We start from the raw sequence: 13,815 nt of genomic DNA, 5'->3' as shown, positions 1-13,815 counted from the left end.
ATTGACTCTGCCTGGGGGGCGAGGTACACAAAACTTATGTTGAGCTTTGAAGAACCAGGGTGATTTAACAGCAGAGATGTGAAGGAGGGATTATTTCACAGAGGGAAAAAATGGTATAAATAAAAACATAAAGTGGGAGACTCCATTATGTGTTTGCACCACTGACTTTTTCGATCCCTGGGATAGTGCAGTGGAGGGTAAGGAATAAGTTTATTAGAGAGTAAAGAGAGATGAGGATGGGAAGAAGGAGGGAGGTTAAGACTTTTAAGGGTCTTAAATGTCATGCTTGCATACAGTAATATGAAGCTTTCAAAAAGCTTTTCCTCATCTCTTAGTCACTGCTCAACCCCCTGCAATCTGTATGTTGTATCTTATTGAAAATCTAGGTAAGCATTCACCTAAACTATTACATTGGGATGATGGTTTGACTTTTCCCTTTTCCTCTTGTCCACCCTCCACCCTCGTTCAGCCAAGGGCCAGTCCTCTTAATGCTACCTCTGAAGCACCTCTCAAATTCAGAATGTCATGTCCATTCTTCCCCCACTGGCCAAATTCAGGTCATTAAACTGCTGTCTACCTGATCTTCTACTCACTTCATCTCCTAAATACCCTTCACACTGTGGCCATTTACTTCTGAAACATTGACCATCGATCTGACCCATTAAGCTTCTCCTCTAAACTTTACCTTTAATCTGCCAGAACCACTGTTTATTCTCCCTTTAATGTGTTGTGTGCTGACTTCAGTAGCACATAGACTAAAATTGGAATGATACAGGGAGGATCAGCATGGCCCCTGGGCAAGGATGACACAAATGTGTGAAGCATTAAAATAATAATATTTTGTAAGAAGAAAGTATTTTAGCAACACTCCATACGTTAAAAGGTTCCACATTTTCCTTTTAGACTACTCTATTATGAGTTTGATCAATGAGGTCACAATCAGTGGCTAAATTATCACAGATCTGGTGAATAAAATCAACTTTCCATGAAAAATATTTTAAAGGTTTAAATGAACAATATATAACAAATATACTCAAAAATATAATTTGCTATTAAAGAGTTCCTAGTCTCCAGGTTATAAATCAATATTCCTTTAATCTATTTACATAATCCTTTTGTTATTATAGAAAGCTCTTTTCCTAGCGAAGCAAGTTGGAAATTCACTTTCTAAAAAGATCCAAAATAAATATTAATTATTTCACTAAAGGTTGCAAAATTGTGATTTTCTCATTTACCCTTTCATTAACGTCTTTCAGTGAGACTTCTTCAAAACAACTTTTCCTCACTAGCCAGGGCTATTTGGTCATCTTCAAATTTAGTTCATAAAGGAAGAGCAAGATAAATTTTTATTCTTAGTTTTTTGCTTTTAAATAAAGTGTTAATGAACTGCGTTTTGGTTTGTTGGTTCTCCCTCTCATAAATTATGTGTCATGAACTTAGGGATTCTTACATAATGAGTATGTTCCAATAAATTGTACTCATTATTCTTTTTGATACTCAAATCTTGCCATCTTTGGCTATTCAGTTCCCTTTAGTGTCTATGGCCTTTCAACATAACTCATATTCTTTTATAGCTTGCATTTTGACCTCTGAAAAACATCAGATTAATCTTTTTTTGTGTATATATATATATATATATATATATATATTTATCATTATTGAAATGTAGTCTTATAAAGCCTGCCTCAGACTTAGAAACACTCACTTTTCAGGTGCTTTTGTTGAAATATAATAAATACAAACTATAATCCAGGTAATATACTCATGGCTTTTAAGTTATGATTACTTTTCAGTGGATAAAAGTAGGGAATCAGGCATTTTTTTTTCTGGTCAATTCATGCAAATACTTCCAATTCAAGTTTAATTATAAGATTTTTTTTAACTTATCTTTGCTTTCATGCCTATCTTTCCTTTTACTCTAAAAACTTTTTGTTCCTAACTGTATTAACATAATTGCTTTCATAGCCCTGATTGTCTACAAAACAGAGTCTCAGGCAGATTAATTGTTAAGGCTTTACTGGAAGGCAAACCTAAGGCATGTAGGGTGAGGGTGAAAGAGAGCTGAGGCAGTAGAAGCAGCTCAGTCATGTAGGACAGCTTCCCATCAGGCTTTCAGAAACCACTGTGCCTCACTCAGAACAGCCCTTAGCAGGGAAGAAAGTGAGAGAAATTAATTTTGATGTGCCCTCCTAGCTCGTTGTCAAAGTTTGCCCCATGAGTTGTTAGTGGACCTGAACTTTCATGTGTGTTGCCTGGACCTTTCTAGGAAGCCACTGAGGACACCAAATGCCACACTCTATGAGGCCCTGTATCATCTGAATCACAAGGAATGAGGGAAGCTGGAGTGTCTTTGGGTCTGGTTAGGTCAGGTCGAGCATTAGGGCTGATGCTCCTGGTTCAGCAGTCAAGGTGAAGGTCAAGCCCTCACCCAGAGGAATCCAGGCCAGTCAGGCAGCACTTGGAGATGAGGCGGCAGCAGCTGGGGGCGCTCTCTTGAACAAGCAGTCAGGGGCCAATGAGTCTGCTCTGGTATGTTTTCACATTAACACTGAATCTAAACTTTAAGCCAAACTATATAGTTTCATTAAAAAATGAATGAAAGAAAATTAATACTATTCCTCATCTTACTTTTAAGAATTATCTGCAGAAGTCCCTAAATTAGGTCCTATATAATTTCTTATTTGCATTATTCTCACACACACAGATATGACAGATACTTTAAAATTAATGTCAATAATATTTCTAACAATTAGATTAATGAATAAAATATAAGGCTTTTTGTAGTTCAATTTTTCTTAAGAATATATTCCATCAAGGATATATGGTCAAAATGCTGAGTGTAAAAGTCAATTACAATATTAGCTCTGTGTGTTTATGTCATTAACCTGATATATAGTTGAGTGATTCATTTCAGTTCCATTCAGTTTTTTAGGATTAGATATATGTACACATTTAACTTTAGGGTAATTTTCTTTTTTGAGTATGAAAATTACATATGTTCTAAAGGTGAAAAATTTTTAAAAGATATATTTAAAGAAGTCCTATTTTTTAAGTTAACTGCCTTCTTTACCTTATATCTCTTTCCAACTTGTTGTTTTATTGAAGTATAGTCAGTTTACAATGTTGTGTCAATTTCTGGCGTACAGCATGTTTCGGTCATATATTTACATACATATATTCATTTTCATTTTAGGTTACTACAAGATATTGAAAATGTAGTTCCCTGTGCTATACAGTAGAGACTTCTTGTTTATCTATTTTGTGTATAGTAGTTAGTATCTGCAAATCTTGAACTCCCTATTTATCCCTTTCCATCCCCTTTCCCCCCGATAACCATGTTTTGTTTTCTATGTCTGTGAGTCTGTTTGTTTTGTAAACAAGTTCATCTGTGTCTTTTTTCAAATTCCACATATAAGTGATATCATATGGTATATTTTTTCTCTTTCTGGCTTACTTGACTTAGAATGATGATCTCCAGGTCCATCTATGTTGCTGCAAATGACATTATTTTATTCTTTTTTATGGCTGAGTGGTATTTCATTGTACAAATATACCACAGCTTTATTATCCAGTCATCTCAATGGACATTTAGGCTGTTTCTATGTCTTGGCTATTGCACATAGTGCTGCTATGAACACTGGGGTGCATGTATCTTTTAAAATTAGAGATCCCTTCAGATATATGCCCAGGAGTGGGATTGCTGGATCATACAGTAAGTCTATTTTTAGTTTTTGGAGGACTCTCCATATTGTTTTCCACAATGGCTGCACCAAACAACATTCCCATCAGCAGTGTAGGAGGGTTACCTTTTCTCTACACCCTTTCCAACATTTATTGTTCATGGAATTTTTAGTGACAGCCATTCTGACTGGTGAGACACCTCACTGTAGTTCTGGTTTGCATTTCTCTGATAATTAGTGATATTGAGCATTTTTTCATGTGCCTATTGACCATTTGTATGTCTTCCCTGGAGAGATGTCTAGGTCTTCTGCCCGTTTTTGAATTGGATTGTTTGGTTTTTTTTGTTATTAAGCTGTATGAGCTATTTATATATTCTGGAAATTAAATCCTTATCAGTCAAAGCATTTGCAAATATATTCTCCAGTTCCATAGGTTGTTGTTTTTTTGTTTTGCTTATGGTTTCCTTTGCTGTGTAGAAGCTTGTAAGTTTAATTAGGTCCCATTTGTTTATTTTTGCTTTTATTTCTATTGCCTGGGTAGACTGCCCTAGGAGAACATTGCTAAGATTTATGTCAGAAAATGTTTTGCCTATGTTCTCTTCTAGGAGGTTTATAGTATCTTGTCTCTGTTTACGTCTTTATGCCATTTTGAGTTTACTTTTTGTGTATGGTGTGCTCTTTACCCTTTAAGCAATCATTTTTATAACACTGATTTATCCTTTCAAAATTTCTTTTTGCAACAATACATCTATATTTATATTTCACAACCATATTACATACAGGGTAGCTTATTATTAAAAACTTGTTTTCATCTTAATTTTTTCACATAATGTATCCAGCCATTCCTTATCAGTCTATATAAACTTCCCTATCCCTTTTGACGTCTGCATGATATTCTCAACTTAATTTTAAAGAAGACTAAATCAGAGGTACTATAGTTCCTAATTTTTCATTCTCAAGTGTCAGTACAATTTGGGGCACCTTGATATGATTTCTAGTATAATTAAAGAAATACTATAGTGAGGTGGTGTATAATAGTATTTCACTGTAAACTGTATAAATGACAAATGTTACAACCAGACTACTTGCAAACACTTCTTTTCCCAGATCACCTTACTAGTGCATCAAATCCCTCTAGCAACTTTGTTATGGACTGAATGTTTGTGTTTCCTCCAGATTCATATATTGAAGCCCTCACCCCCAATGTGGCAATGTGGTGGTATCAGGAGGTGAAGCCATTGGGAGGTAATTAGGTTCAGATGAGGTGATAAGGGTGGGGTCTTCATGATGGGATTAGTGTCTGTATAAGTAGAGGAAAAGAAACCAGAGCTCTTTCTCTCCCAACCATATGAGGACACAGCAAGAGGGCAGCCATCTACAAGATGGGAGAGGGATCTCCCCAGGAACTGAAGTGGCCAGCACCTTGATCTTAGACTTCCCAGCTTCCAGAACTGGGAGAAAGAAATAACTGTTGTTCAAGCCACCCAGTCTTTGTTATAGCATCTCAACGTGACTAAAATAAACCTTCAACATTAGTCACTCATGGATGGATCTCAATAAAACGAATAACTTAAGATCATCTACAGCCTTTGGAATTTATTTTACATGAATTTTTTTTCAGCCAAAGCCCTGACAGCTTTCTCCTACCTCACACAGCAGATAAGAAGAAGGTCTCTTCTTTGGAACCATCCAAGGGCAGGCATGTCTTTCCTATAATTGACATCATCTCTGTCCTGAGTGACTTCACCATGGGCTTGTTTAGTCTTCACACACAGCCTTGGCTCTCCTAGGCTTCAGACTTTTCTATCAGAGCAGAATAAAGGAAAAAAATTAGGGCATACAGTGCATTGACATATCAGACGGCACAAAGTACTATGATTAGCTTTTTTAAATCAGGGGAAAAAAGTGACTTCTCCATTGTCTCTTAACTCTAGTTCTTTCTAAATGTTATCACATCATTTCCTGAACACAGATTTTTAAGCAAAGCCCTATGGTTCCACTATAAGATGACTGAAAGAAATATTAGTGTTATTCATCTTTTTTGTTTTTCTCATTGTCAAAATGTGGCCACAACTTATTTTGGCAAGACATTGAAGACCGGAAAGTTTTATTAATGGCACAGATAATCTGGAGTTGACCATATTTTACCATTTTTCATATAATTTTACCATTATTTATACACTAGCCCTATTAACCTAACTTTACCTTAGGACATCTCCAAACATTAAACTTGCTAATATGTTTTGTTAATATCAAAGAGGGTCTAGAGTGAGAATTGAAGAGGTGTTTTTTTGGAATGTCTGCTCATGGTTTTCCATGATCCCTTACATGAGGAAACAGTGATCTAAACTTCTGCTCTCTCTCCATGTTCCTTTACGAGCTCCTTTCCACAGAAGAGGAGGGGATCACATATGATTTGTCAGACAAGACAATCACTGAGCCATGTTTTCAAATGAGAAGGCTTACTGTGACTTAAAGACAGGATCCTGGCCTCCTCACCTGATTTACCACCCTCTGGCCTCTATGCAGGCTAGGTCAGCCTCTTTGCCCTCTGTTCAGGTTCTTCTGCCTGAGATTAGGTAAACACAGCACCTGACTGGTTAGAGAAGGTGGCCAGGTAGCAGTCCCAGGGGAGCTATATGAGGGGGCAGAAGACTCCTGAGGCCTTTCTCCAAAGCAGACATCTTGGTCAGGTGTCAGAACCTTACCCTTGTATTAATAGTGAATCAGTATTTTGTATACCATTTAATGTTTTCCTTCTGTCTTTAAAACTCAGCAAAGAGAAGTAAGTATATTAAAAGGTGTATTTGAGCACGAGCACTTGACAATGAAAACTCCACAGTGGCATCCGTGTGTCCACAGAACACCTCCCTTCACTCCACCATCACCACAGATCACCCATTAACCTCATTTTAGATTCTACAGACCCACAGGCTCAGATCAGTGAACAGCACAGATTCTGGAGCTGGACTGGCTGAGTTCAGAACCCTTAATCTCTACTTACCAAACTGTGTGATCCTGGGCATCAGTTACCTTGTCAACCAATGGCAATATTAATAATATAATTTTAATAGCATGAAAATATAATATAAAATATCATATTATTATAATTACATAGTAATGATACAATTACAATGATAAAAATCCTATGTAATAAGACTTAAAGAATATGAATATATATATATTATATACCTACAACATATACATCTCATACATATCATCTATATAAAACTGTGTCTAGCTTATGAATTGGAAGTTCTGGTTTAATGTTTTCACTATATTGTTTTTATAAACTTTATAATTTATTCCATGGTAGTTGCAAGAAGGCACATAGTACTATCTCAAAGATATAACTGAAAAAACTTAAAAACATGTATGTTAATGTGAATATTTGGTAATACTATAACAATGGAATAATGTGAGTAAAATCAAACAGTTAAAAATACTTTGTGAATGAGGAGAGACAATTAAATGCAAAATAAAATAGATACTATTTGATCGGTGATGGTTTAAATGCAGATGCATTTAAAAGTAGGAAGTTAAGCTCTAGAGACCCTTAGCAAGGCTGTAATTCCATAATACAAAAAGAAATGTTCCCAGTTTTGAGACTTATGCATGCACATTTTCTATTAAGATATACATACAGAAAGTTAGGTAGGCATACATTGTAATTCAGATTTGCCTACTTACAGATGGTAACATTCTGTGCAATAATCATGCTCTCAAACCATTTGCAAATTTGTCCAGCAACAACTCTGCCTTTAATGATGAAGTTTCCACAGTGGCAGATGGCAGAGTGAGCAGTGAAGGATGCTGCCGACCCACCAGGGTTATGTCTGTCACTAAAGCGATCTGGCTCCAAAAGCCAAAGTCTGTTGAGGTCACACTGATTATTGCTCCATTGGAATGACTTGATTGATCACATTTGTGGTTATTTCATAAATGATGACCTTTTAGAAGGGGTCCTGGCAGTTTCTTCCTGCTGTAGGAAAGTGATATAGAGAAACAGTGTCTGCAGTCTATCGACATATTATAGAAACAAAGGGGCAATTTATGAAAATTTAAAAAAAAATGTATTCACTGATGTTGCTGTTCTTTGTGTCTGAATGGTTAGTCTGCAGAAATAGCACAATACTACTTTTAATATCCATGTCACATTTAGGAAAAGAAAGGGAAATGGAACAAGACAAGAAAATATATTAATGAACTAAAAAAACCCAGCAAGGATTATTTTTCTAATGGGAGGATATAAATATAAATTGAGATCCAGTTATTCTCTAAGCACCTAAAATTGGCAGATAGTGCAGATAAAAGAAAGTAAATAAGTAAAACTTCAGGGTCCAAATGAACCCTTGGAATACTATGAAGAAAATGATATATTATTCCATGGGAAGTTTAACATAATATACTACTAATGAAGTATATTGTATTGAAATTGCCAAGTTCATTTATGGTGTCATATTGTTGGACTGATTTATCCATGGTGAGTGAGTGTACCTTTAAAAACTGAATTTACTATCAGAACATGCCTTAGGTACTGGAAGGAACAAAGTACATCCCTCTTCCTTATATACTGAACAGTAACATAGAAAAATTACAGAAAAATAATAATTCCCTCATGTCACTGACTAAAATAAGCAGCATAGCTCTTGTGAATAAAGTTGATCATTAATAGTAATAACAAAATAATCTTTTATGATTACTTGCTCTATTCTGAAACTTCTAAGTACTTCACATACATTATCTCTCTTCAATCTTTTTGACAACCATGGGACTGACTTACAGATTCCACAAAGAGCCAAGACAGTGACGTGCTGAACCAGTGAGAGCTGCTTGTTAAATTTTCAGGGAATTTGCAAGCTATTGTTACACATGACCATTATTAAAAATTAAATTACATAAACTTACAATGACACAAATTATATTAAAAATAAAGTTATAATTACTCAAGACTGATCTCATCCTAATTATCATTACATTTCACTATTAACTGTTCTTAAGGTTTTTTACATGTATTGCTCATGCGCATATACGTATGGAATACTACACAATGGTGTGCTACTATGCATTTTTTCCCAACTCTGTTCAATGATGCTATGCTGTAAGGGTAGCTTGAAATCAGCCTCAGTGCAAGTATTCATACTATGGAAATTGGCAAATGCTGTAAATCAGGGGTCTCCTGCTCCAAGGGGCCATTGTTAAAAATATATACTAGTGCACTACTATGTGAGACATGTCTTTCTTCATTTTGTTAATGTGACGTGTTATATTGATCGGTTTGCAGATACGAAGCCATTCTCCCATTCCTGGAATAAATCCCACTTGATTGTGGTGTATGACCCTTCTACCATACTGTTGGATTTGGTTTGCTAACATTTTGTTGAGGATTTTTGTTTATATTCATCAAGGATATTGACCTGTGATTTTCTTCTTTCTTTTTCTTTCTTTCTTTCTTTATTTTCTGGTGTTTTTGCCTGGTTTTGGGAGCAGGGTAAGCTGGCTTCATGAAATGTATTTGAAAGGTTTCCCTCCTCTTCAGAATTTTGGAAGAGTTTGAGAACAGGTATTAAATCTGCTTTAAATGTTTTGTAGAATTTGCCAGCGAAGCAGTCTGGTTCTGGGCTTTTCTTTGTTGGGAACTTTTGATCACTGTTTTAATCTCTTTATGAGTAATCAGTCTATACAGATTTTCTGTTTCTTCCTGATTCAGTCTTGTGAAACAGTATATTCTAAAAATTTATCCATTTCTTTCAGGTTGTCCAATTTGTTGGCATATAATCGCTCAGGGTGGTCTATTATGACCCTTTTCATTTCCGTAGTATCAGTTGTAACTTCTCTTTCATTTCTGATATTATTCATTTGAGCCCTCTCTCTTTTTCTCTTGGTTAGTCTACTTAATTACTTGTTGATTTTGTTCATCTTTTCAAGGAACCAGCTCTTAGTTTCATTCATCTTTTCCATTGTTCTTTAGTCCCCATTTCATTTATTCTGCTCTGATATTTATTATTTCCTTCCTTCTACTAATTTGGGGCTTCATCTATTCTTTTTATAGTTCCTTTAAGCCTAAAGTTAAGACTGTTCATTTGGGAATATTTTTCTTTTTTCTTGAAGTAGGCCTGTATTGCTATGAACTTTTCTTTCAAAACTGCTTTTACTGCATCTTCTAATTTTGGTATGTTGTATTTCTGTTCCCTCATTTGTCTCTAGGTATTTTATTGCTTGTCCTTTGATTTCTTCTATGAGTCATTGGTTATTCAGTAGCATGTTGTTTAATCTTCATGTTTTTATGGGTTTTCCCATTTTTTTCTTGTAATTGATGTCTAGTTTCATGTAATTGTGATCAGACAAGATGCTTGATAAGATTTCAGTCTTCTTAAACTTATTGAGACTAGTTTTGTGACCTAACATTTAATCTGTCTTGGAGAATGTTCCATGTGCACTTGAGAAGAATATGTATTCTGTTGCTTTTGCGTAGAATGCTGTGTATACATCTATTAAGTCAATTGGTCTAATGTATCATTTAAGCCCACAGTTTCCTTACTGATTTTATGTCTGGATGATCTAGCCATTGATGTATATGGGTGTCAAAGTCTCCTACTATTATTGTATCACTTTCCATTCCTCCCTTTGTCTGTTAATATTTGCTTCATACGTTTTATGCTCCTAGGTTGGGTGAATATACATTTAAAAATGTTATTACCTCTTGTTGGATTAACCCTTTTTTCATTATGAAATGCCCTTCCTTGTCTTTTATTACAGTCATTGTTTTAAAGTCTACTTTATCTGATAAAAGTATAGCTACTTCAGCTTTCTTTCCATATCCATTTGCCTAAAATACAGTTTTCTGTTTTCTTCATCTTCAGGCTGTCTGTGTACTTACTTCTGAGGTGAGTCTCTTGTAAGCAGGATATAGATGGGTCTTGTTTTTTTAATCCATTCAGCTACTTTGTGTCTTTTGATTGGCAAATTTAGTCCATTTACATTTAAAGTAATTACTGATGAGTACATACTTACTGCCATTTAAAAAATTATTTTCTGGCCTTACTGTGACTCCTCTCTGTTCTTTTCTTTTCCTTTCTCTTTCCTTGCATTTTGGTGATTTTATTTACTGTTGTGTTTATATTCATTTCTCATATCTTTTGTGTATTTACTGTAAGTTTTCTCCTTGTGGTTGCTGTGAAGTTCATATATAATAACAACCTATGTAAATAGCAGTCTGTTTAGGTTGGTAGCAACTTAAAATAATATTCTAAAGCCGATCTTTTCAGGTGCCCCTTCTTCATTTTATACTCTTGATAACATATTTTATGTCTTTTTATTTTCTGTATACCTTACCTAATTATTATAATTTTAGTTAATTTTACTGCTTTTGTCTTTCAAGATTCATGCTTATTTTACAAAGTGACTGATCCACTACTCTTATTATATAATTACTTTTTACAGTGATATTTTCACTTTTGTATGTTTTCTTATTATTAATTAGTGTATATAAATAATTAATTCATGTATATAAATGAATAAAATGCACAGGGGACCTAAACAGGCATTTTTCTAAAGGAGACCTCCACATGGCCAACAGGTATATGAAGAGGGCTCAACACCACTAATCATCAGGGAAATGTAAATCAAAAACACATCTTTTAGAAAGCCTATTATCCAAAGGACAAGAGATAACAAATGCAATGAGGATGTGGAGAAAAGGGAACCCTGGTGCACTGTTGATGGAAATGTAATTTGGTGCAACCACTACAGAAGACAATATGTAGGTTCCTCAAGAAATTAAACATAGTACTATCATATGATCCAACAACCCCGTTTCTGAGTATATATATGAATGAGATAAAATCACTATCTCAAAGAGATGTCTGCACTCCCAAGTTTACTGCTGCATTATTTACAGTAGCCAAGACACAGAAACAACCCAAGTGTTTGCTGATTGATGAATGGATAATAAAAATGAGATAAACACACACACATACGCAATGGAATATTATTCAGTCATCAAAAAAGAAGGAAACCCTGCGGTGTACAACAATATGGATGGACCTTCAGGGCATTATGCTACAAGTAGTAAGTCAGACAGGGAAAGACAAATACTGTATGACCTCAATCAATATACAGAAACTAAAAACATCAAACATATTGAAACAGTAGAATGGTAGTTGTCAGGGGCTGAAGGGTGGAGAAAATGGGGAGATGTTGGTAAAGAACACAAACTTTCAGTTATAAGATGAATAAGTTCCAGGGATCTAATATACAGCATGGTGACTATAGCTAACAAAAATGTAATGTATACTTGAAAGTTGCTAAGAGAGTAGAGCTTTAATGTTTTCATCTTAAGAACAACAAAAACAAAATGATAATTATGTGAAGTAAGGGATGGGTTAAATAACCATACTGTGTCAAGTATTTCACAATATACACAGGTATCAAATTACAAAATAATATTTGGCACATATTTATTCTAAAATTTATTTATTTTTTAACTGAAGTTCAAATTTAATTTAACTAGGCATTCTGTATTTTATGTTGCAACTGTACTCCTAAAGTTCTTCTTTTCTCATTCTTCCTCTTTCCTTTTCTTTTCACTAAGAAATCTATTGGATTAATGAACCATAGCTCGGTTTTTATATTAATTATGTGATTAAGAGTTAGGTATGTCTGATTTCAGTTTCAGTTTCATTGCTTCCAAGGTTTGGCATTGGAAAAATTAACTTTTCCAGGTCTCAGTTTCATGTCTGCAAAATAGGCTTTCCCAGGATTTCTAACAGAAGTAAATAAGATAATATATGTAATGATTACATATTATATATTACACATTACACATGTAGTGTCTGCCAGTCAGTCAGCCTGCAGTACATGCTAGCTATGGGGAATTACGATGTCATCGTCATGTTTTCACTGTCATAGAGTTGTAGCCCTCTGGATTACCACTGACCTCATCCTACCCTCATTTCTCAGCACACATGTATCCCCTTTCTCATCTCATCTACCTTTTCTAGAGTGAATCATCAAACTAATATAACCAGTCCCATACATCACCATCAGAACCCCAAACCTTCACCAGATTTTACTTTCTGGTTTTTATGTTTTTTCCTAGCCTTACTGAGATACAATTGATGTACAACACTGTGTAATTTTAAGGTATATGACATGATGGTTTGATATATCCAAATACTGTGAAATGATTATCATAGAGGGTTAGTTAACTCTTCCATCACTTCACATAATTGCCATTGCTTTTTTGTGCTGAGGACATTTGAGATTCACTCTCTTAGCAACTGTAAGTATATAATACACTATTGTTAACTATAGTCATCCTGCTGTACATTAGATCCTCCTGGTTTCTATGTTGATGTGGCCTGAACATGTTCATTTATGCTGAAGGGTCAGGGCCAACTCAACCATAACTTTGCTAGCACTGGCCAGAGAGCTGGCTAGTAAGAAGGACAACAGTGACATTATCAAGTCTGAATTCTGTCAAAAGCTACAGTAGGGCCTTTTGCATATGTTCTTTATTTAATGATCATAGTAACTATATGTAATACTATCGACATTTTGTAGGTAAAGGAAAGAAGGATTCAGAGGTAGAAGAAGCAAAAAAGTTTGCATTTGGATATTGTTAGGGACTTCATACTTAGGTAACTGTAACAACTTACATTAGTGTAGGGATTCTTGAGGATTTTATTTTTCTCCAAGGATGTTCACATACACAATCTCATTTATCCTTACAACCATCCTGCAAGTTAGAAAAATTAATTATTTTAAATATTTAAATAATTTGATTAACACGTAATTAATAATTAATATTTAAATATTATAAATACTATAAATAATTGTATTGTCTCCATTATACATCCAGTGAAACTGAGACAGTAGGAACTTATATGTCCTGTCCAGAATTAAGTGGTAATTAGAATTAATACTATATATTTAAATCCTTATGCATCTTTGTGTCTTCAAACACTATACTGTCAAAGACACTTATAAAATAGGTAGCTTAGCACAATGGTTAAATGGTGTAACTTAATATTAGAAAGACCTATACTCAGATTCCTGCTTTGTCTTTTTGGACCTGTGTGACCTTGGAAAAGTTCTTTGATCTTTACAAATTTTAGTTTTCTCAACTTTAAAT

The 13,815-nt window shown here is 34.7% G+C and overlaps 1 non-coding gene across 1 annotated transcript; it reads left to right on the top strand.

Annotated features, from left to right (window-relative positions):
- Positions 1-731: 731 nt before the first annotated feature.
- LOC116276726 (U6 spliceosomal RNA) lies at positions 732-842 on the top strand. Its single transcript, XR_004186218.1, has one exon. It is a non-coding gene; the product is annotated as a U6 spliceosomal RNA (small nuclear RNA).
- The last annotated feature ends 12,973 nt before the right edge of the window (positions 843-13,815 follow it).

The sequence above is a fragment of the Vicugna pacos genome, chromosome 2 (assembly GCF_048564905.1).
Source record: "Vicugna pacos chromosome 2, VicPac4, whole genome shotgun sequence".
In the NCBI taxonomy this organism is placed as follows: Eukaryota; Metazoa; Chordata; class Mammalia; order Artiodactyla; family Camelidae; genus Vicugna; species Vicugna pacos.
Note: the sequence above shows the minus strand (reverse complement) of the source record. Positions and strands in the feature narration are given on the sequence as shown.